This window comes from Excalfactoria chinensis, chromosome 6 (assembly GCF_039878825.1).
Source record: "Excalfactoria chinensis isolate bCotChi1 chromosome 6, bCotChi1.hap2, whole genome shotgun sequence".
Classification (NCBI taxonomy): domain Eukaryota; kingdom Metazoa; phylum Chordata; class Aves; order Galliformes; family Phasianidae; genus Excalfactoria; species Excalfactoria chinensis.
Window position 1 is genome coordinate 23,763,472 of NC_092830.1, and position 23,477 is coordinate 23,786,948.

A 23,477-nucleotide genomic window follows, 5' to 3' on the forward strand; every position below is an offset into this window, starting at 1 on the left:
TGAACCAAGGAATGAGAATGGAAGAAAATAAATTATTTTTCAGACTTGTACTATCATGACCGTGCAAATGCTGTATTCTTCTGAGAAGAAAAAAATCCTGTGGGGCAGAGAAGCTCACCTCTGACAGAGTCACTGAGTTCAGACTTGATCAAGCATAGAATACATGGTCACAAACATAGCTGATTGACCAAGATGTTTATCAATTAAACAAATAAACAAACAAAAAATTTTGAAGAAGACTGTGTAGTGCTTAGTGTCACGGAGCCCGGCATTTCCCCAAAAACAGATTCACCATCTATTGAAAACACAGCCAAAAGCTTACACTGTCTGTATAGAAGCTTGTCTGCATCCTACAGTGTAATTGCTTCAGCTTCCAGAAGGTGACAAGTTGTCAAGCTAGGTGTTGTTTTTCAGTTTGGCACCAGGCTCCCAACAAGATGAAAACAACCCAACAAGATGGAAACAGCTTGTGGTAAATATAATAGCTGGCTGCCTGAACAATAGCAATTAAGACAACAGCCTAAATCCTGTAGTGTCTCTGGAAAACGTGTGAATGGTCTTGCTAGTCTGCTGATAAGAATTTTAAGTTAACATGCATTAGCATCCCTAGGAGTCCTAAAGCAGACCCAAAATGATAAATTGTTCAACTGGTGGTTCTTATTAAAGCAAATTTTAAAATTTTCATCATTTTATGTGCGCTCTTGAGAGCGGCCTCAAGGACATTTAATCAGGACCAAAATGGGCATCTAAGGCTTGGAGGAAGGTTGAGAGAGAGGGGGAGAAGTAACAGGCAGAAGGAATTCTGTTTAAAAAGTCTTGCCATAACTGGATAAGGGAATTTATTAATTCAATTGATTCAAATTTTCATGCTCATTAGAGGCCATACACCATAGACTGTTAAGAGAGGTGGACCCTTCCACTCCCTCCAGTGGCACACAGAGTACCATCACCTATTTGAACATGTAATATTTTACACTATATATTCATGGTAATCAGTACAAACATGAATATCTAAATTTAAAATAGTAAGGAAAGATCAACCTTCCCTAGACAGTAACTGCAAACACACCCCTTTTCACCCATCAAATCCAAAAAATGCTTTTTGAGTGCACTTTTAGGGTAGTAGGATATTCCATAATGCAGAACTACAGAAAACTTCCAGTATGTGTGTATGTGTGATGTGCTGTATGACTGATTTGTATCTACAAACTGATTATCCATACTGTGTAACTAAAGCTATTTTTCTTCCACCACCACAGTAAAAATTGAGGCATTCCTCATAAGGCAGCAGCATGCATTTGCCTTCTTCAAAATAGAGTTATTTTCAAAGTAGAAGAATTATGGACTTGCATGACAGCTGAGAACAAATCTTGATGTTCATTTTCACTATAAAATCAAATTGAAAGAGAAGGCAAAGAAAGTTTGGCTTTAGTTAAACAAACCAACCAACCTTCAGTTTTGAGAGATGCTTTGTTTTCTGTCTGGTAGAAAGAGTTTACTTGCAACTTAAAGCACTGACAAAGCTTGAGAACAAAGCCCAGGACATTATATCCTACACCTTCAGAAATTTCCTTAGCTCTGCCAAGTGACTGGTAGGGCCTACACAGCTCCTCTTGTGGGAAACTCAGTGGGAGGAAGAAATTGACTATAAGAAGATGATAAAACATCTCTCAGGGTTTCCTTCTCATGAAAAGGCAGGTTGGACAGCAGTGGAATAAGAAATGCATTATTTCATTCACTAAAGGACAGTCAGAAAAGGATCATCAAATGGTTTGGGTTGGAAAGGACCTCAAACCTACTCTAATCATTCCTACAGGTTCAGCCCCAGTACCTCCTCCTCCTGTCCCTGGGACAGCTTCATTCTGATCACGGTGCTGGCTCCCTCAGCAGTTGTTGGATGTGATTTGAAGTAATTTCTTAGTTGTGTTCTGTGGGCTGATTAACATTTAAAATGAGGAAGAAAAAAAACAAACAAAAAAAAAAACAAAAACAAAAAAAGCGTTGTTTCTATCCCTGTTATATTATTAACACATTATTTCACAAGTAAGAAAGGAGGCATTAAGAGAGCAGACATACTTTACTGCCAAATATATATGTATATATATACATATATATATATATATTTAACAGATGTTAGTAAGCAGAAAGAGTGTTACATCATGGATCTGAAGGCAGATACCAACATAAAATTCACATTCTCAATTTTGCATCACTTGTGTCATTAAAGCACACACCTGACACACATGGGAAGGCGCAGAAATGGGTATTGGGCTCCACAGAAAACAGATATCTATCAGCCACCATGAAAGCAGCCTGTGCTCAGTAAAAAGGCCAATACAAACAAGTCAGATACCACATGGGTTGTAGAAGAGGGTAGTATTGAAACCCAGAGTCAGCACAGAGGAGTTGTTGCTCAGAGGAGAAGTATTGCTACACAGTTTGAATAGGCTTCCTGTGGCTGCCCATGAAGACTAACATCTGGCAAGGCAGCCTGTTGTACTGAAGAGGGAACTCCTTTATCAGGGCTACAGAAAATAGAAACAGCCACAAAGGTGGGAGAGCAGGTTCACAAGCCCTAGCTGAGCTTTTACTGCTGCTCTAACACTCTTGGACATGGTATCTCAAGCTTTTTTGACACACAGTTCTGTTGATAGCCTTGTATCACTTCGGTTTTTCTCAAGCCGACTAAAACATATGCATTCAAAACTTTAGAGTATGTTTTTGCAATGCAAGCAGGCATAGCAGTATTTTAGACCAAATAAATCCCTGCTGGGTTTGGTATATTGTGTTTTGTGTGATTTTTTTTAATCGTACAAGTAATATTTTGGTTTTTCAACATAGTTTACATAGTAAAAACAGGCAAACCGTGTCACTTTTTAAAATAGTGATAAATTTAAAAACAAGAAGTGAAACAGTGCAGATACCTGAAACTACACCAATTCTCCTCGCTTTGCTACACTACCAACAGAAATAGTTCTGTCCTGTTTAGATAGACTTTGTTTTGTTACATGACTGCATATGCAGCAAAGTGATATCAAGTCCTGAGGGTCCACTCCTTTGATGAGTTAAGCACACAAAGGCCCACATTTTGATGCAATCTGATATCATATATTTAAGTCCTAGACAAACTGCAACTGTGAGGAAGTGATAAACAGAACTTCCTGCACAAAGCTGCCTGAGATAACACTTTCCATGGACTGGAAAAAAAGAGACATGATTGCTACAGAACTAAAAGGGAACTGTTCTGCTCTTAATAAATAACCCTTTCTTTTTCACGTGGCTATTGCAAAAGCCAAGGCACAAGTGACTAAGATTCAGCAAGCGGCTGAGCGGTGCTACTCACACATTTCTGAAGTGATTCTTTGAGGAACTACAGCCAATTCTTTGCTCTTCAGAGACGTGTTCTCCTGAAAGCTCCTATGCTGCAGTTGGAAACCTTTCAGCTAGTAACATTTTTACTTCCATTTACTTCCATTTTAAGAAGAAATCTCTAAAGGAAGCCAACCACAAAATGTTTACTCATAAGGAGGAATAAAGTATAATTGCTTTAAAGAAGAATTCTAGGTTGCCTCCAGCGTAGGAAAAACCCTATAGAAAACATAACTTGTTCCTTCCCACAGTTTCCCTTCGATTTTTCAACAGCATCAACTCAAAATGCAAAAAAAATAATATGTTTATAATTGTTTTGATTTTGCTCTGTGAATATTTGAGCAGTTGAACTTTCCTCACAGTAGAGCTTGTGGGGGAAATGAGCTTCAACCTGTTCTGATATAAAGAGTCTTTGTGAATTTTTGCCTTGGAGCCATTACTCTTTTCTTTCATTCAGTTTTGTGCACATCTTGCTATATTTTCAACTTATATTGTTTTTGAAAAGCGCAGGCTCTGTAACCAGCCCAGAGAGAAGCAACTGCAGCATATTAAAAAGCAATCAAGCGCTACCAATAGCTGAAGAGTTTTACAACTTCTGCTTCTGTTGCAAATTTATGAAGTAATAGGGGAAACATAATGACAGGCTAAATTAATGCAACAGCTCTGTGGTGATATTCCCAGACATCTGCCCTGCACTGTGTTCCTTAACACGTAAAGAGTCCTAGTATGAACACTGTTTCTGATCGCATTGGACCCTGGGTATGGGGGATCAGGACTAAAGCTGACCACGAAACACGCACCAAGCTTATGATCTCATCACTGTTGAAGCTGCCATTAGCATGCTTGTGCTTGAGCCTGAGCAAACCAAGACAGAGACACAAAGAACTCTGAATTATTAAATATATCACCAAAACTCTTTAAAAGAATCTAAGTGGATTGTTTCACCAGTCTGACCTAGAGCACAACCATGGCAGCAATCTGCACAACAGGCAGGAACGGAACAGGAGAATCAGAATTGTCTCTGAAGAAATTGTAAATGGGAACACCACCCAGCAAATGCTGATGACTATGCAGCCAGGGTAATACGCTACAGAAAATACCAAGCCTTAAACTGAAATCTTTCTCACCTTCAGTATATTCACCCTAGCAGGAGCTAATTGTTTTTCTGGATAACCTCTTTGCCATGTACTTGAGAAAAGAACCAAAAACTGTGGCTAACTACATGCTTCCTATGCTTTAAGAGAATAACTGCCATGGTGACAGCAACAGGTTAAATTAAGTAAATTAAGTGAATGAGAAAATAAACGTTTGTCCATTTTGTTCTACTTCCATTCCTTCTACAGTATCTTGCAAATGCTGAGATGGTCTGTAATTAAAGGTAAAGCAAACAATTTTTAATCTTCTAACTTTACTAATTTTACTCTGAGCATCTGTACATTCCCACCCCTCAGGGTGATTCCAGCAGATGTATTAATGTAATCAGTTGGACAGCAATCTGTGTTTTTCAGGTATGAGATGTTACTGAACCACTGAACTCACCTCATGAGCTCATGGGCTGCTTGTTCACTTGGGAATTACGGTGGAAAGTTATTGAACAAACATTTTTATCATTATCAGAAAAAGTTTAATTCTCATTACACTGAGTTATCTTGAAAGCACTATTCAGTACAACCTTTGAGTAACTAGTTTATTGTTACTGAGATAGCCTGGCGATAGGCACCTTAGAAAAAAAACTAGAATAGGGAGTAGACTGAATCAGAAGCAGCAAATGCTCTCAGTCTCCTCCTCCTTAAATATGAACACAACTGAAAACTTTCACAGTGGCAGTAATCTCATAATGGGATTGAGTTCCTTATCTCAGCTATGAATTAATTATTGATTTTTCAATTACAAAAACAGTTCAGCAAAGCAGACACTTGTGACTGCACAAAGTGCTCATCTGATGTGAATCAGTGGACAGAGGAGACTTGTGCGTCAGCAACTAATTCTTAAACCAAATAGAATGTCACTTAAATAGTGTAAAAATAACAAATAAAAACCTATTTGATTTTTAGCATTGCAAACGGAATACTGTGCCAACTTTGCTCTGCATAACAAGTCTCAAGAAGCTTCTCCTGGGAATGTTTACATTGTGTTTCTATCCAGGCCTCATATTTGCTTTGAATTGTGACAACAGTTTGACCGTTTTCATGTTAAAAGCTTCCTGCCTTTGTCATGAAAGGAGCTTTTCATCAATATCTGTAGACAACAGTCAAAACAGGAATTCAGGAATACTGCTGCAAACTGTAAGAGGACATATCTAGTAATGCTTGTTCCCTAGTACCACTCCCACATCACTCCCTAACCACACGCTGGGACCTTGAACCATACCAGGAGGGAAGTAAGAGGGCCTTGGGGCCCAAATCCCACTTCTGCTGCCTGTCTGGAAGGAGGTACAGTGAGCAGGTAGTACTGCAGGAGCCTGAAAGCAGAGGATAAAGAGGGACAGGGAGGAGAGAAGAGCATGGAGGGGGACCTGGAGCAGAACAGGAGGAGAAGGATCTCTCATCCCAGCCCTTTTTGGGCAACATTTGTAGTTATGAAGGGTTATGTTTGGGGTATAGCCTGAGGAATTCAGGATGAAGGGTGGGATCTGTCCCACTAACCTCAAAATGCACATTTCAGAGATCCAGGAATGTGGGTGTAGTGCAAATAATACAAAGCCAACTATGCTGGCAGTTACAGAAGATACTGCTGATGTATTTAAAGCTTTCAAAAATTATCCATTTTCTCGTATAACAGATGGAAAACATTGGCAAGCACACTCGGATCCTGTTAAGGTATGAACAGTAACCAGCATAAAACATTTTAAAGTGGTCTTTATAACATGTGCATACATGTGTATGTATAGTAGAGGTACATACGTGATGAAATTTTCACGTCTGATATTAGTCAGTTAGGGTTTTGATGTTTCTCATTTAACACTGCAGAGCAAGTTAGAATTTTAACCACTCCCAAGTCAAATAAATAATGTCAAAGGAACTTGGAAAATAATACCTCCCCCTGTGTGAAGCTATGTAAAGGTAAGACCACGCATGGGACCAAAATAAGAACTGGTCGACAGAAGTCTGAGTGTCCTTCCCTGGAAGAATTATTTACCTCAAAACTTTAGAGCACTGAAGAGAAATCGGAAAGTCTGATTCGCATCTCAGATTGTTTTAGTTGAGTAATGAATAGTCTGAACTTCCTTTTTTTTCAGTGCAGTCAAATAGCGATTATGCAAAGCATACAATTCTAAACAGCTAATTAAACAGCAACCCCAAATCTTTACAGCTGAATAAGCTGCTAAAAAAAAAAGAAAAAAAGAAAAAAAGAAAAAAAGAAAAAAAGAAAAAAAGAAAAAAAGAAAAAAAGAAAAAAAGAAAAAAAGAAAAAAAGAAAAAAAGAAAAAAAGAAAAAAAGAAAAAAAGAAAAAAAGAAAAAAAGAAAAAAAAAAAAAAAGCCAGAAACAGTGCTGCATGTATAACTTCTTCTAAAAAACAGGATCAGCTACTTCTAGTTGTTCACCTCTCCACACACCCGTGCAGATAGTGACCACCAACAGGACTCTGAGCATTATTTTTCTTTTAGAGCATTTTCCACTTGAAGCTTTCAGGAAAGGTACTCTATTTTCTAATGGAAGCCCCCAAGAAAGTAAGAATGGTAATGCAAACAGCTGCAGTAAATATTGGAGAGCCAAGACATCTTCGCTCAGGATGAAAACATAATCAGATTATATTGTACCAAAGAGGAAAGAAACCCTCACCCTTTTCCAAAGGTAACTTAAAATGGCCTTTAAGTCAAGTGTGCTTTCTTCCCAGCAGGTATGTACAGAAATTCATGTAATATGTTCATTCCCATTTAACTAAGACTCACATACTTCAAAACTCATGGCAGCATTTCCCCATAGCTACTAAGTAAAGGATTGCTTTTTGATCACTGTCCCTGAATTAAGCTCAACACTTGGGATTATATAATTCCAGACGTTTTAGGAGAACTACTCCTCCAAAATTAATGCATTTGCAGTTCATAAGCAGTGATCTTGACAGTTACTATAACTTACTCTGGTACAAACAAAAGCATTAGCAGGAGTCATTTTAATGCCTGTTTGAAAAGTTCCGTGATCTTCTAAACATCCATTAGTCAAGCATCATTTCTTTAAAGTTCAGTGAAAAAGCAATCAAACGTTGTGATAAGAGTCACCTTCCAGTAGTTTTTAGTACTTTTTTTGAAACCTGGAGAAAACCCGAAATAAAACAATTCTCCTTCAAGCACCACATTAGTCCAGTCACAGAAGGTTAGTTCTTCAACAATGTAATTTAATGCCTTTAGCTGCTCCTTATACACACTAATGGATGCACTTAACTATGAAAAAACAGCCACTGATACCTAGGCACTATTATAGTAGGAGCAGCACCCATGGTAGCATTTTAATCAGATGTGGAGATGTTTTTCTTTCTAGTTCCCATTATTGTAGACAGTTGTATTTAAAGTTAAACTCTGAACAAAGCTATCAGGCACCCAAAGAAAATATATAGACAAAATGCTTTAAGAGTAGTACTCATGTGGGGAAAAAAACAAACAAACAAAAAAAAAAAACCACAAAGCCTTAGACCTGACTCTTACTTCGCTAGCAAATGATCATTAATATCTTACTTGGATATGGACACCTTCTTAAACCCATCACAATTTCATTTTCAGAAACATTTTAGCATTTAATTTTTCATTCACATTTATATCCACAATATTTCATCCACACTAAATGATGCATGTCACCCATTACTGTTGGGATATACACTAAAAAGAATCAAAATACAAAAGCATAAGGTGGTTTAAAAATAAGGAAGACAATGTAAAGCTTTTCACATGTTTTATGACATCAGTGCTACTTTGTGCAAAGGGAACAAACACCAGATTTGTACTTTGGCAGCCAGCTGACTCAAGTACTTAGTATGTATTGTCCTGTTATCGGGAAGTGGGCTCCTGAACAGCAGAGAAAACTATGTGAGACATTCTTGAGACTCTGTTTAACTAACTTACTTTCCTATGTCTCCAGAGTGTTAAGTGAAGTCTGTCACTATCCCAGAAAAGTTATTTAGCTCCTTGGCTTTCACAAACTTATATATCCTCATTATCTACCATTTCACTTCAGGATTGTAGAAGACCTCACCTGAGCCATAGCAGTTAATGAGTTTATGCTGAGTACAGGGATGAGGTGCCAAACTTGCTCCTCCCCAGAAGGCCATCACTCAGGCGCAGATACAGAGACAGTCATCAGAGCATAATCTGGACATGGATTTTCCACTAGATCAAACCACTTCATGAGAAAAAGTCAGACTAAAGATTTCTGCAAATTATTGTTTCCTGGACAAAGTGAGACACCAATTTTCAGGTAATACATAACTTTCATCACAGGCAAAATTCAGCGTTAAAGAGCATGTAAACTGAAGCATCATGAGGTTACACAGGTCACAGGGCTAGCTGATGTTACTCACCATTCTTTGGAAAAACACTGTTGAAACTTAGGCTTCCTGAAAATGTTAGCCAGCGTGCATACATGCTGTGAGTGAATAGGGCAGCCTTACCATTGTTCAGGTGTGTGATCTTACTGTATCTCTGAGAGTGAGCAGCCATGAAACCACACAGCCAGTTAGATCAGGAAATTTCAGCTGAAAATTAACCTGAAAAGAAAATACAAATAAAGTGGTTAGTATTCACTAGCATGAGTTATCACAAAGCATATGGAAACAGTGACTGGGGAGAGAAGGACCAGGAAATCCCTTTTGGCTGCAACATCTTACAGCAATGACAGAACCATTGGAAGGGGACTGTAATCTACCACAAGCTAGTATGAGCATTTGCAAGAATATAAAACTTGTCTGTTTAGAACTAATATATTGGCCATATGCTTCCACACTGTTTCCTGATGAGGATTCAAAAAACTCAACAAAGCTCACAAACAGCTCCTTGGTAGATATCATCACTCCTGCTTTACAGGAATGAATCTAAGGGTGAAACATGGGTCATTTACTTTAAACAAAAAGCAGGTTTGTGGAAGACAAATGGAAACAAAAATAAAAAACACCGATTCTTGATTCTCATCACTATGTTAATCAATACACCAATTGTGACCAACTTGCGGAACATTAAGAAATGCCCCCCTGAGTATTTGCTAGTGAGTTAGGCAAATGAGCAGCTGTGTCACCACACCAGCACTTGCATGGCTGCACTGAACAGCACATCCCACAGCAGCTGGTGAGCTGAAAGCAAAGAGGGAACAAGGCAGGAACAGAGGAGGGAAGGCAACTCAGGAAAGACACAGGATAGGAATTAGACATGGGCATGAAACTAGGAGATTTTAACAGCAGGTTCTCAAATGTTCATAAGCTCACACAGGATCTTGCTGGTCATGAGATTTAGAAGGGAGCCACTGGTTATTGTGTTGTCCGTCAGCAAGTCAATAAGAATGTGCATCACTCTATGTGCCTACTGTTTGGTTATAATTCCTTCCAGCTAAGTGTAAAAAAAAAAAAAAAAAAAAATAATAATAATAATAATAACAATAATAATAATAATACCAACCTAATACTATTGGAGAAGGAAAAGAGATTTTACTTTACTCCACTTCAAAAACAACACATTACATAATGGTATAATAATATTTTTCCCTCCTTCAGAGCTTGTATGGAGCTACGTGAAAATTCATGTTGTAGACTGGCAGTCTTTTAAGCTTTATACACAGTGTAGAACATTGCTTTCTCCATAGAGTAATAGAAAACAGATTGACAAAATTTAAAATGTCTTCTAACCCTGACGTTCCTTTACACCACTTTGGATTTGCACAAATGATGGCACAAGCTGTGGGGAAATGAATATTCATATCTCACCTGTTTATGATGCAGATGCTAGTTGGCTGTTAAGTATTTTTATCTGTGGTTTTATAGCCTCCTCTACAACAAATGAGGAAAAAAACCTTTGTCCTTGAAACCAGGAAAACTGAAGAGTTTATACAGGCCTTTGAAAGACAGCAGGACCTGATGAGCACACAGCAAACAGGCCCACCAAGTAAGATTCAGTGTGTACTGACTCATTTTCACTTGTCTTGTGTATTAGAAATGTTTATAAAGTGTTCTTTTCTGCGTTAGAGAAGTCATCTTAACTTAGATTGTTTCTGTTCCCAAGTCTCCAAAATTTCTAGTTGCAATGCAAATAACTTAAAAGAGGCCCAAACCAAAGGATGGGACAGAAGCTTTATGGAAGAGAAGGGTGTCCTGAGAAAATATCAGTTTGGTCCTTCAGTGCTTCACAGAGTTCAAGGGAACATCAGTCTAGAGATTCTAATCAAGAAAGCATCTGGATATCCACTTTTAATGCCTTTCCCAACCAGCTGCTTTGCCAACTGCTTCCTCTCCATCCCTATACCAGGACATGCATTAAACCCATCTGTGACATTTAGACAAAATAAGATTGTAAAAGGGAGCTGAACAATGTTAAAGCCATTTGCCAGGCATGTGCTTCCACTGTAGATACATTTAGAGGATTTTTCCTAGGCAGTAATAGGAGCTGAAAACTGGGGTTCCAACAGCTCATCACAGGGCTTAGCAGCTGCTCTTTCATTAAGCTGCCTACTGCACATATCCCAGCACAGGTATAACTTAACATGCACTAGCAAACATCAAGAGAGGTCATGTGAGAATCCATATAAATCACAAAAACATAATAAAATAAAAACACGATTGAAGAGGAATAACTTTTTATCCTCTGTGCTTTCCTGAGCTACTCAAAGTGGAATTTTTACATGCATTTCTTATAGCCTAATTTCAGTTGCGTTAGCACAAACTCAGAAAAAACATCCCAGAAACAATAGAGGATCTTTACTCTGCCACCACTGCAGACATCAGAACATAACACTCTGAAGAACATCCTGAGGCCAGACCTGGGGAATGCTTAAAAGATCCAATGCAACACAACTGTTTCAGGCAGAAGTGCCTCCTGCACACTATAAACAATATACTAAAGGCAACTTCCTTAAATGTTTGTTGGAAAAGCCATTTATGTCATCATTACAGGCATTTCCCCCAGTGTTTTCATCTTTGTTGTTTCAATCTATGATAATGCGGGAAGGAAATCAGGCAACTTGTGGATATTGCTGCTACCCTTCAGTTCTACTGATAATAGCTGTGGAAACATACACATAAGAATAACTTCCTGAATGAAACAATATTTGCACGTATAGAAGCTTTTGTTATCATTGTCTAGAGGAGACAGATTTGCACACTTACAGTGACTTTTAAATGCCCACAAGGAGTACCACTAGAACACATTAATATTCTCTTTAAGAGGAAAAAGAAATAAAGCAGTCAAATCAAGTGCTGAGCTTTCCCAAAAAGAAAGGACAAATAGATACGCACTAGCCCCATTTTACTTAAGTCAGTTGTGTCATAACAGGAAGCGTTACTTATTCAGGATTTGATTTTTCAACACCCAAGATGAGCACTGGACATAACTTTACCCCTTTTTGTTTCATAATCTTAAATAGATTTTTCAAGACAAGAAGCTGGCACGTCTATGAGCTGAAACACATTCAGTTACAGAAGTGAGAATACAAGGCTTTAATTTTCCTGCACTCCAAATTAAAGAGACTCTGAGTGATCTGGATGGACACAAGCATTAAGTTTCTCAAGAGTACAGTCATAAATATAAGTGTTTGCTTTGGTTATGTTGTTGTTATTTTTGTTTTATTTTGAAGTAAATTATGTTCCCTTAAGTAACTAGGCCTTATATTCTTATAAGATAACAGTAACCTGAGAAATAAAAATGGTCACACTACTAAAAGTAGGAGATACCTACTATAGTGGATGATAGGGGAAGAGAGAAAAAAAAACAAACCCAAAATGATGGATAAAAACAAGGCAAACCAAATCACTTCCTTACAGGTTCTTACCTCTTTCTTTAACCATAAATGTTTAAAAAACAAAACAAAACACACAAACAAACAAAAATAAAGGACCTTGCTGCTGTTCATCTCAGGCCTTCAGAATGAAGGCAAGGAAACAAAGTGGGCCAGAGGAAGTAAATTAAGTAAGAACAACAAGATAACAGGTGTTTCTTATTTTTGTTCATGGTAGGTGAGTAGTAGGCTTGTCATTTCCTGAGACAAAATTCAGACCACAGTTTCTAAGAAATCAGGGGGGTTGTAACTTTATGAAACTTAGCTCTTCCTTTTCTGTGCTGGAACATGAAGAATTATTGGATAATCACACTCCATCTACACTGCCCAGTTAGCAGTTTGGAGCTTTAGGGTACATGGCAGTGAGCTCACACAGCTTACTGCAAAGTGCTTTCTAATTTTAAACCAGTACAAAGTTGGCAGTACTGGTGTTTGGGTTAAAGACAACAACATCTTTCCACTTCAGGCCATTGTTTAATGTAGTTATCCAGTTCACCTGAACTGGTTTGAGTATGACAATGAATGGAAACAAAGCATACAACCTGATGCAATAAACAATGCAATATGTGGAATTGCCACACCTCTCTGTGGCACCTGGGCTCAGGTCTGTGTCTCTGCTCACTTTCCACTAAGTAAACAGATGCCAGAAAGGTGACTCTCTTTGTATCAACCTCACACACAAAAGTTGCTGAGACAGTGAGATCACAGAGACTTTGCTTTGGTGTCATCCTGGAAAAACAGAAGTACTGAATCAAATATGTCAGAACTTTCATGTGAGTCAAGAGCCAGTCCCATGAGCTCAGTGGCTTCTGCTGACTGGCACTGATGAGTCCTCAAAAGTTGATTTCATAGTAGCTTAGCAAAGGAAAGATGCTGTGACACTGCTCCCACGGGCTCAGCAGGTTCTCATGAGGATGTCACGATAGCAGAAGTTCTTACCTTCAACCCACTACAGAGCTATTTTTGCCTTGACAGCAGCTCAGGAAATTAAGCTGTGTTAGAGAAGTAGTAGCACCACCTGGTAGACCTGGTGCACAGTAATAGTGCAGCCACCTCACCTTGTCAAGCACTGAACATAACCTGGCACAGGCAGGAGGGAAGCTCTTCTTACAGCAATTAGAAGTAGAGGTACCTCCTTTTCTTCCAGGGCTGACCCCCAGAAGACCTCTTCACCCCTTGCCAGGCCTTACAGGAAGGAGTGCTTGTTGCCACCTCATTGCTGCCACCACATGAAGTGAGGGCAGAGCTTCTGTGCCCCTGGGGACAGTGTGAAGGGCGGAAGGCCAGGCCCAGGGAAGGAAAGAGTGGGTGGACTGCAAGAAGGCACAAATATGTCTGACTCTCCACCCACCTTCTAGTGGGGCTTACTTGGGGAAGCTGGTTTGTTTGCCCACTGTTCACTTTTTCTGAAGCAGAAGGAGGAATTAAATCCTTTACTGAGACAGTCGCCAGACACAGCCAAGGATTATTGTGCCTTAAGGGCAATGGTGGGTAGATGCTGACAACAAGGAGCAGAGACAAGTGGCAACCGAAGTTCTTAAAACACATTGTGTCCTTAGCTTTGGGACATCTTGGCTGAAGATAAGCTGTCAGGATTAGATCTGTTTTTTCTTTTGTTTTATAAGGGAAAGGGATCATTATACCTGTGGCATAAAAAGTATTATTTTCTGTCTCCTAAGCAGCTGACTCTCCTGTACTTTCTCCACCAAAAGTCAGTCACTAAATCTGAGTGCTCATCTTACTCACACTGTTGCAGGCACTGACTTCCATGGGAGCAACCATAGGAAGGATAAGCAGGATAAGTTGTGCTTTTTCCATGTCACTGGACTGTCTGTCCGTATAGTTCTGGAGAAAGGACAAAGATCAGACCTGATCTGAAGGTCTGCAATTCATTTCATTTTAGGTAACCATAAAGCGTGCTTCCTAAATACACACCCATTTCTTGTTTCTAACAGAGATACCACACTGGGGCTGTCACACAGCTAGTTAGTAGTTAGCTAGCATTTTTTCAATTAATCCAGTAGTAAATCCTTCATCTTTCAGAGCAGGTCAGTGACTGAGCACTGGACATCAGAGTAGCACTTCTTGCTCTTATTGCAGTCAGCTTTTCGTTACCATTTTACCAATTCTGATAAAACTAGTCAAGCTTTCTGCAAGCAGAGTTTGACAAAGCAAAAGATGCTACAGGAGAAATGGAAACCCCTAGGTTCTTTTTTCCCCTCCTCAGGCTTTCACAGCTCTCCCTCTGGTGCTACAGCTCCTGCAGTAGGTTGAGCAACAAGTTGTTCATTCCCACAACCTCACCTGTGTTACAGCAAACACCTGAAGGGGGTTTCTGAGCTACACAATCCTGTGGAACCAGACCTCATCAGGTCATACAGTTCATCTCTTTTTGTGGAAGATGCTGTGGAGCTTTTTGCTACTTCTTTACAAAACTGACAAACAAAAAACAAGTACTTAAGTATGAAGAAAGAATGGTAAATGGGAAGAAATAGAGGTCTAGCCATACTTTTTACTCCAGCTTCAGGTTCCTGGGCAATGGAGCAGCAGTTAAATAACTTTTGGCCACCTAATAAAATTATTTTTGTACCATCAAAACTTGATTTATAGTCTGGAACTTATCTACTATAATACAGCCAAATGAACTTTAATGATCAACCTATTATAAAATGATGAAAAACAAAGGTTTTAAGGAAATAACAACTGACCCCTCTCCATAGCAGCACAGTGCTACAAGAGACAGCTGCAATGGCACAAATGGGTGGTTTATCAGCCTTCTGCCAGAGACTGAGAAAAATCATGTCAAATGAGGCATTAAAGCCCTGCTTTTGGAAACTGTGATAAATACCGTGTAATCTACTGACATAATATATATTGAGTCAAATATTTAGTTATGCATTAAATCTAAATCCAACATTAGAGCATTTCCTCTTGATTAAAAAGGATAAAATGTAGATGTTATTTTATGCTCCAGTTCCCACATCTAATTAATGCTCTGCATTCGGAGCCATTTCTGACATTACAAATGTATCTGCAAACATGCCAAGGAAAGGGGGGAGGCACAAGGGAAACAAGTGCAAAATCTATATGCTTAATTCATATTTCTCCATTTGCAGTAGCTAACATGTTATTGCAGAGACTATTTGCAGACACTTGCCCTGCCAGTGAACAGCTAACTTCCCTGATTACTTGTATAAACAGTCTTCTAGATGTGGAGACAGATGTTGTAGGAGAGCACACTGCTAATTTAATTTTAGTATCATTGGGAATTAAACGTGGGACATTAATAGAGTGACAGTAAATGTTGACTAGGCAATATAAGCATTGTACAACAGTACTATTAAGAGCCTTAACATTCATAAGAGATCATATTAAAAGGTTTGCAAGAAAGATTATTGTCTTGGGAATAAGATGTACCCAATTAGAGAAAAAATTGCTGCCAAGATAGAATAAAATACTTCACTGTTTTTGTATCATATATTACTGACCTTATTGGGCATGAGGAAATGATTTTAAATTTATGTATATTTATAGGGTATTTTATTACCTATTCATATCTAGAAATAGAAGGTGGCATATCCTCAAGAATCACTAAAATAGCTCCATTCCTTCTGCATTATATTCACAGCATTACATGTGAATCAATTTTTGCGAAGCAGCAATTTGTTACTGTGTTTTATTATCAAATACTGTTAATGTCACACTCTTGTTGCAGTTTGACAAACTCTTCATTTTAATTACTCCCTTTTTAGAGAACGTTTTAGAGAGCTTAAGGGCAAGGAGGTTGTGGCAAAGTGGGGGACAGATAAAAACAATAGGATGAAAGATAATGTCCAGGGGAGGTTCAGATTAGATATGAGGAAATATTGTTCTCAGAAAGAGTGGCAATGTACTGGCACAGACTACCCAAGAAGGTGGTGGGGTCACAATCCATGGAGGTATTGAAGAAAAGGGTAGGTATGGCACTGATGGACGTGGTCAGTGGGCATGGTGAGGGGGGGTGATTGTTGGACGTGGTGATTTTATTGGTCTTTTCTAACCCTAATGCTTCTATCCTATTCTATGAAATCCATGGCTGTAAGGCAGCATGAACTCAAGTGAAATGAGATGAAATGGAACAAAACAAAGTAAGCAGCCACCTACCACCTTCATTTTGGGAAATGTGTTGATTTTCTGATTCAAGTAAAAGTCTCCATAGGCTGACACTCCCAGCTGATGCTGCCACAAAAAATCAATAGTAGACACATCCCAGTGCATTTGGTGTATCTCAGAGTACTGGAGAATCAGATCCTCATGCTTTAAAATAACAGGAGAAAGAAATAAAACACAAAACTTAAGAGAGTTTAAGAACATGGACTTCAGAATTAGATATTTTTTAATATTTAAGAAAATAACACCCCTACTCTGCACCTTCTCTCCCCACCAAACTTCTCAACAAAGGATTCTTTTAAATACGCAGTCATGTATCAATACACACCCATCAGGTTCAGGCCAGGAGATATTTCAGAAGCTGTATGAACTCCATTGCCCATGAACACCTTGCAATGTGCTCACAGATGGCAGAGGCAGCCCCTGCCACTCATGGGTCCTCTGGGAAGGGCAGCTGCACACACAAGTGATATTCAGATACAACTCAATGTTTTGGTGAGTAGTTGCTTTTATTCTGTTTCCTTGGTATCTTATCTCAAAACCATAAAGACTTTAAACAGAATCATAGTTTAGAAAAGCTCTGCATATGCTTGGCCCTGGGCACTTTCCTGAGCCACCTGTTCACAGAGCTTCCCTGTGTGGGGCTTCCCAGGCACAGTTTTCCACCAGAAAAATGTTAGAAATGGTTTCACTGATCCTGTAAACAAATCATAACCAAATTTGCCATCGTTCCAGAAAGCACAATGTTAAAGCAAGTTGCTCTGGTTCTCCCTCTTCTGAGAATGGGTTTGTGCTACTCATGCCCGAGACCTTTCAGGACCTCTTTGGACTATCACGTTGGTCACAACAGCACTGATGTAACAAACTTGTCTGGCTTAACAGTGTGAGTGAGTCACGGAGCTGCCCTCCACAGCTCCAGCTGCTCCTGGCCAGTTCCACAGTCCATGCAGAGCACTGGAAAGCTGAGATGCTCCTGTCCCTACACCATGACAGAGCAATAGCCAACCTGAAAACAAAAACAAACAGAAAAACATATCACAAATAATTTTATAGTCTAAAAAATCTAAATTAACTTTATGTTATTGATACATCCATCACATTCTTTTTATGCCATAGCTTTCTGCTGTGTTTAAAATACCTTCTAGCACTTACTGTGATATAAAGGAAAATTCCCTGTGAATTGCGTACGTCTTCTAATTTATACCGGGGTCTTGTGAAGAATCCAGTTCCCAACTTGTATAACTGCAGAACAAAGCACTGGTGGTTTCTTCTGCCTCACACTTTGCCATTCGACTGGGTATCTTTAAAAAATAAGTAATAGGCATACAAGTGGCTCAGGGACTACTGAGACATGGGAACTTAGAGATATTCTAGACAACACTTGGAAGATACTAATTCCATTTCCTGAGAAATCTGAAGGCTGTAAGGTCAGTGTACTAGTACGTCTTCTCCTTAGCACTGTGTTCTTTCATGTCTTCTTTGTATACCAGCAGTCATTTCTGACTACAAATAGACTGTAAGTGACGCACGAATTGGCACAGAACCAAAACCACATGGCAGTGGGAATATTCAAAACATTTGAGAAGCCCACATCTCACAGAACTTGTTCTGAAGTATTTATCAGCTTCTAATTTCTATCACTGTCCTTTTGTGTAGAGAAGAAAAGGGAAGAAACAGTTCCTGGTAAATCTCTCATTTTGGAACTGATTCATAACCTTTTGTTACATCTTCACACTGAGAAGAATGCACATCGAGCTCACTGTGAGAGTTCATCAGGTTGGTGTGATTGGAGCCAAGTAAGAATGATGCAAGGAAGGCAGTTGTCTTTCTGTGAACTCACCTAAACACAAAACAAACAAACAAACCTGATCAAAATGCAAAGAAACAGCTCTTACCAAGTGGCCTTTGGAAAGCAGATCTCACATTCCTGTATAAGCCCTGAGTGATTTATCTCCTCTGTGACAGTCATACTGCAGTATGAAAAGCCATTAACCTGGAAGAATTTGTTCACATGATGCTCAGAAACATGTAAAATGACACAAGTTATGAGACTGTATATGTCAGTGCTGCACACGCTGTTGCACAAGGAGTCTGGAAGTTGGTACACAAATCCTTATGTGCAGCTCCCAGCTAACAGTGTCTGGCAAAGGACAAACAGTCTTTGCTGCACAGAGGTCTCCAGATCACCTCTACCTGGAGTTGCCACACTGGTACATGTAACACCTTCACAGCACAGGGCTTCTTCCCACCACAGGGATGGAAAATATGGTCTTAGTTTACATTTATCCCTATAACAATCTCTGTTTCCTTTTTAGTATCAAGCTTTCTAGTATCAAACTTTTAACAGCATTAATGTCAAGAAATAGAGGGTTTTCTTCCATTTTCCACTGTGTTGATAAGGTTTGGATATTTGGAACTTCATTTAAGCAAGCACAAAAGCATATTTCAGGTCCTTCTCTGTCTTCACCTGGTAGATGTTAGTCATTCAAGATCTCTCAGCTGGAGAAAGCTTGTTCAGATGCTAAAAATATCACATGTTTACACTTGTAAATCACCATTAGCAAATGATTTTCCTAATGCTTCAGACAATATAATAGCAAAGTGCAGCTGCTTCAGCCAGAATGGTATTTTAGTGATTCTTAAGGACTTAATGAGATCACGTAATTGACTAGTGAAGCTAAAAATTTTACCTTCAATTAAACAATCAACAGCTCCGTACATCAACATAATCATCTTCTCCCCTCCACCTCCCCGTTATCAAATCAATATGTGGGCAGCAGTTGTCTAAGAAACCACTTCCTCTGTGCTTCTAAACCAGTGTTCAGGACCCATTTTAAAGCGTTTATTCAATTAGTCTGGTGTAATTTGCAAATAATGGAAAGTATGTAGTAATGCAGATTCCGTAAGCAACTAAGGAAGAATAAGGCCTTAATTCATTTATTGTTTAACTACATTATTTGTCCTACATTTGTTCTGGTGCTACCAACAAATAACTTAATACTCTACATTTTAAAGTGTCAGGATTTATGCCTGAATTGCCAGTGCCAGATATATTGATTATACAGAGAGAGAAAATAATGCTGTACAGATTGTGTTAGTGAACCAAGTGACTGACAGTTCAGGAGAAAACCATAAATAAAAGCATTATATTAAAAAAATTCTGCATGAGACTACAAAATGATTTCATCAAGAAACCACTTCTAAGGGCCATGTTACAATAAAGAAATTTCATTTTGGAGCACTTGATTGTGAATTACTGTTCCCAACCACAACTGTGAATGCAAATCCAAATGCAAATATTTGTTTCTTAAAGCACAGGGCACTTGTGCTGTCTTGCAAAAGATTCTGCAACTGATGGATACTGTTCTGCAATAAGATGGATACAATATCTAATCTGACAAGAAGCCCAGGACCAACCAACCATACTACCAAAACTGGCTACATTTCTTCAATGTGCAAACAGAGATGTCTGGGCACTGTGTTCCCAGATACCCACTGGACAAAACAAACCTAATTAGTGCAAACCTTTTCTTCAAAGACCATTATATAATAGACTCATAGAATCATTAATATTGGAAAGACCACTAAGATCACCCAGTCCAACCACCATCCCATGTCTGTGACTGCTCTAGACCATGCCACTGAGTTCCCCATCTATGCATTTCTTGAACACCTCCAGGGATGGTGACTCCACCACCTCCCTGGACAGCCTGTGCCAGTGCCTCATCACTCTGAGAAGAAATATTTCCTGATATCCAACCTGAACCTCTCCTGGTGCAATGTAAGGCCACTCATTCCTGTCCCATCTCTGTCACCTGGGAGAAGAGGTAGACCCCCATCTCACTACAACCCACTTTCAGGGAGCTGTAGAGAGTGATAAGGTCTCCCTTTGGCTTCCTCTTCTCCAGACTAAAGAATCTCAGGGTGTCAGAAGTGGGATCCTGGGATTGCTTAGTAATATATTGTACTAACCTGGGCTACATTTGTTCCAAATGAGTGTAGAAAGGGCCCCCTAGCAGAACCAAAGAGGTTTGTTGACAGGACCAAGAGGGTGGATCCATACAGAGGCACCTCTGTAACTACTCAGCCTTTTTTATAATGTGTTTTGCTGCAGCACAGGTGTGGGCAGGGTCAGTTGCTCTGACCAACCCCATGTGCAGATGAGTAGTTCATCAGGCTGGGTAGGAGGGTTCTTTCTCATACAGAAAGGGAAGTGGAAGAAGTGATGTATGTAAAAGTTACTTCTTCCCCTTTTAACCTGTGATCTTTATCCTGGTATCTGCAGTAAGTCATTAAGATAAACTGCACAGTAGTGAGCAGTCCTGACTCATTGTACAACTGTACAACTGCCACAACCTCATGTGGGTGTACTCCAGGACTTTCAGTACGTCTAGACTAGAATAGAAATTGTGCTTTTAAAGGCATAAACTAAGGTGTCTTGACTACCACATTATGAAACCTTGAATTGACAGGACAAATAAAATGCTAAAAGATATTAAAAAGTGTTTGCTAAACCATTCTAAAAACACAACTTTTATACTTGTCTAGACAATGCCAGAATGCTTTCTAGAATGACATACCGAGATCATGGGAAGCCTCACTGCTGCAGCCAAGGAGCAGGGAGCACAGGAGACCATCATTAAGGAGTTTCTCCTCATAGGTATTCAAAAAAAGGACTACAATTGACAAGTGGGGGAATGCTCTGAAGCCTCATGATAGGAGAGTAAGATCCTATTTCAGTATATTCAGTTTGGTCAGAACCTCTTTTTTCAAAAGCAAAACTTAAAAAAATTCCACTAAGATGGTGTTCTGCTCAGCTGTAGCAGGTCTGGAGTCCCAGCAGGCAATAACAGCCTGCTAATACAAAGTTATGGATATCAAAGTTTATGTGCTGTCAGATTCTTAGTCCTCAAATGAGCTTGATTGAATTATGCCTGGAAATGGTCCTTTCCCTAAGGCTGATAAGATTCCAGCTCATTTTCCATGCCCATTCAATCACTGCCCCCGTGCATTTGCCAAAACTGTACCAACAAAAGCAAAGTTTAATGCCTCTTTACCATCAGTGCTTCCAGCTGGGTGTGAGCACCCACTCAATTCTTACAAGCCACTGGCCACCCATTGGCTTTGCCTCTGCATTCATTTTTGATAAAATTTACTCAGAAAAAGCCCTCAACCTAATTTACTCCTTTGAACATTTATTTTAAAGTGTGTAGCCAATGTGTGCGCACATTCACATCGTAATAATCTCCTACCAAGTCAGCGGATCAGCTCTTAGTCATTAATGTATGTCCTTGTTCTGTTGTTCTTTGACAAAGCTGAATAGAGAGCAAACAAGTTAGAGGAACAGTTTCCAGAACCATCCTGGCATCTTTGACATCTTAAACAACAGCTCGGGAAAATCAATCAATAAATAAACAAATAGATAGAAAAGAAAAAGGAGCAAGGGTGAAAGTCCTCACCACAGCTGAAGTAGCAGGAGCCCAGCCTCTCTGACTGCTTGATGTTAGGATCTTTTTATACAGAAAATAAATAAATAAATAAATAAATAAATCTACTTGTTCTGTTTACTATTAAGGCTTTATGACATGGTTATGTGTTGGTCAGGTAGAAAAAAAAAAAAAAAAACCATCTTGATTAGTCCCATTAGAAAAAAAATATCTTTATGACGTGGATTGGTACCTGATATTTGGGGGGAAAACAAAAATTACCAAAGCAAATGAAAGTGTCCACTGAACAGTAACTCATGTATAACTCCAAAATGACAATCCCAGTTTGGCTTTCATGTTCTCAGTGGCCATTCGGCAATAGCTCTGGAATAATGGAGCTGTTGAATGGAGCCACTTAAGCTTCCATGAGGAGTCTTTTTCATAATCGTGTCAAGTTCTTTTGTCCTTCGGGTGCACTACCTGAAATATTTCAGAAACTTAAATTGGTTTCCTGATGTAAATAAAGGCCTGGAGCCAACAAACCTGTGCTTTGGGATAAGGCTGAGGCTCTGCAGTCAGTACAGGCTCTGCAGTAAGAGCTCACTGACACCTGCAATCCTGGGCCAAAGCTTTCTGTGTCGTGGAGCTCAAATGCCATTAAACATCAGTGGAAGTGGAGCTCAATGGGCTCAACATGCTCTGAGCAGCTGTTGGATCTTATTCCAGGTTTTCAGCTCAATTTTGAAATATTCTCTTGTGCTAAAACAAGGTCTTCAAAATCTAGCCTTTATATGTATATATTTACAGATACATTTTTCTTTGTATCTTTACAAATACATAAACGTACATATACATGTATCTGAAAGACAATGGTATTGCTCACAGCTTTTTGTCCTCAGAGAAGAAATCCAATAGAAGATTCGGCAGGGGCCCATTGTGACATATTGATGCCCGCCAAACTCAGCAGCAAACCCTCTATCACTGTGCTGTGAAGAGGAGCAGCTCCTGTGAGCACAATTAGGAGCCCTTGGTTATTATTTCCTATTATTGTCCAATAGGGGCTCAGACCATTTCAGTATAAGGGATTAAGGCATCCAGGATTGCAAACACCATGCAGCCACTTTCCTCCTTCTCTCTCACATCGTGGGAGCACTCGGGGCACTCCAAGGGACTGGGTGCCTCACGTGTGTCCTGGCTCCGTAGCCCCAAAGCCCTTGAGTTCCTATGTGTGCCCATCCCGGGCAGCCGAGGCCCCGCACCTGGGAGACACTGTTTAAGGAGTCAAAGTACATCGGCAGCCAGGTCGATAGCCTATTAGGCTAGAAAGAGTTCTGCATATCAAAGGCCGACGAACCCAATGACTAAAAATATAAGTACCTGACCCGGAGGATTAATCACACACTGTCAAGCTGAAATCGGTGCAATTCTTCCAATCATTAACGTTTTGCTTACAAAAATGTGCTTTTCTGTTTGTTTTTCTGCTAAATGATAACCATTTTCAAGTTGAATCTGCTGATAAAAGAGTCGAAAACAAGACGGGAGTTGTGCTAGAAAGGTCATACGTG

The 23,477-nt window shown here is 39.4% G+C and overlaps 1 long non-coding RNA gene across 2 annotated transcripts; it reads right to left on the reverse strand.

Moving 5' to 3' along the window:
* Nucleotides 1-16,742: 16,742 nt before the first annotated feature.
* Nucleotides 16,743-20,543, reverse strand: LOC140254300 (uncharacterized). Of its 2 annotated transcripts, XR_011904136.1 has the most exons (4): nt 20,459-20,543; nt 18,202-18,326; nt 17,639-17,787; nt 16,743-17,492 (listed from the first exon to the last, which is right to left on the reverse strand). It is a non-coding gene; the product is annotated as an uncharacterized lncRNA (long non-coding RNA). The 2 variants fall into 2 exon arrangements; XR_011904135.1 differs by lacking the exon at nt 18,202-18,326.
* Nucleotides 20,544-23,477: the final 2,934 nt, after the last annotated feature.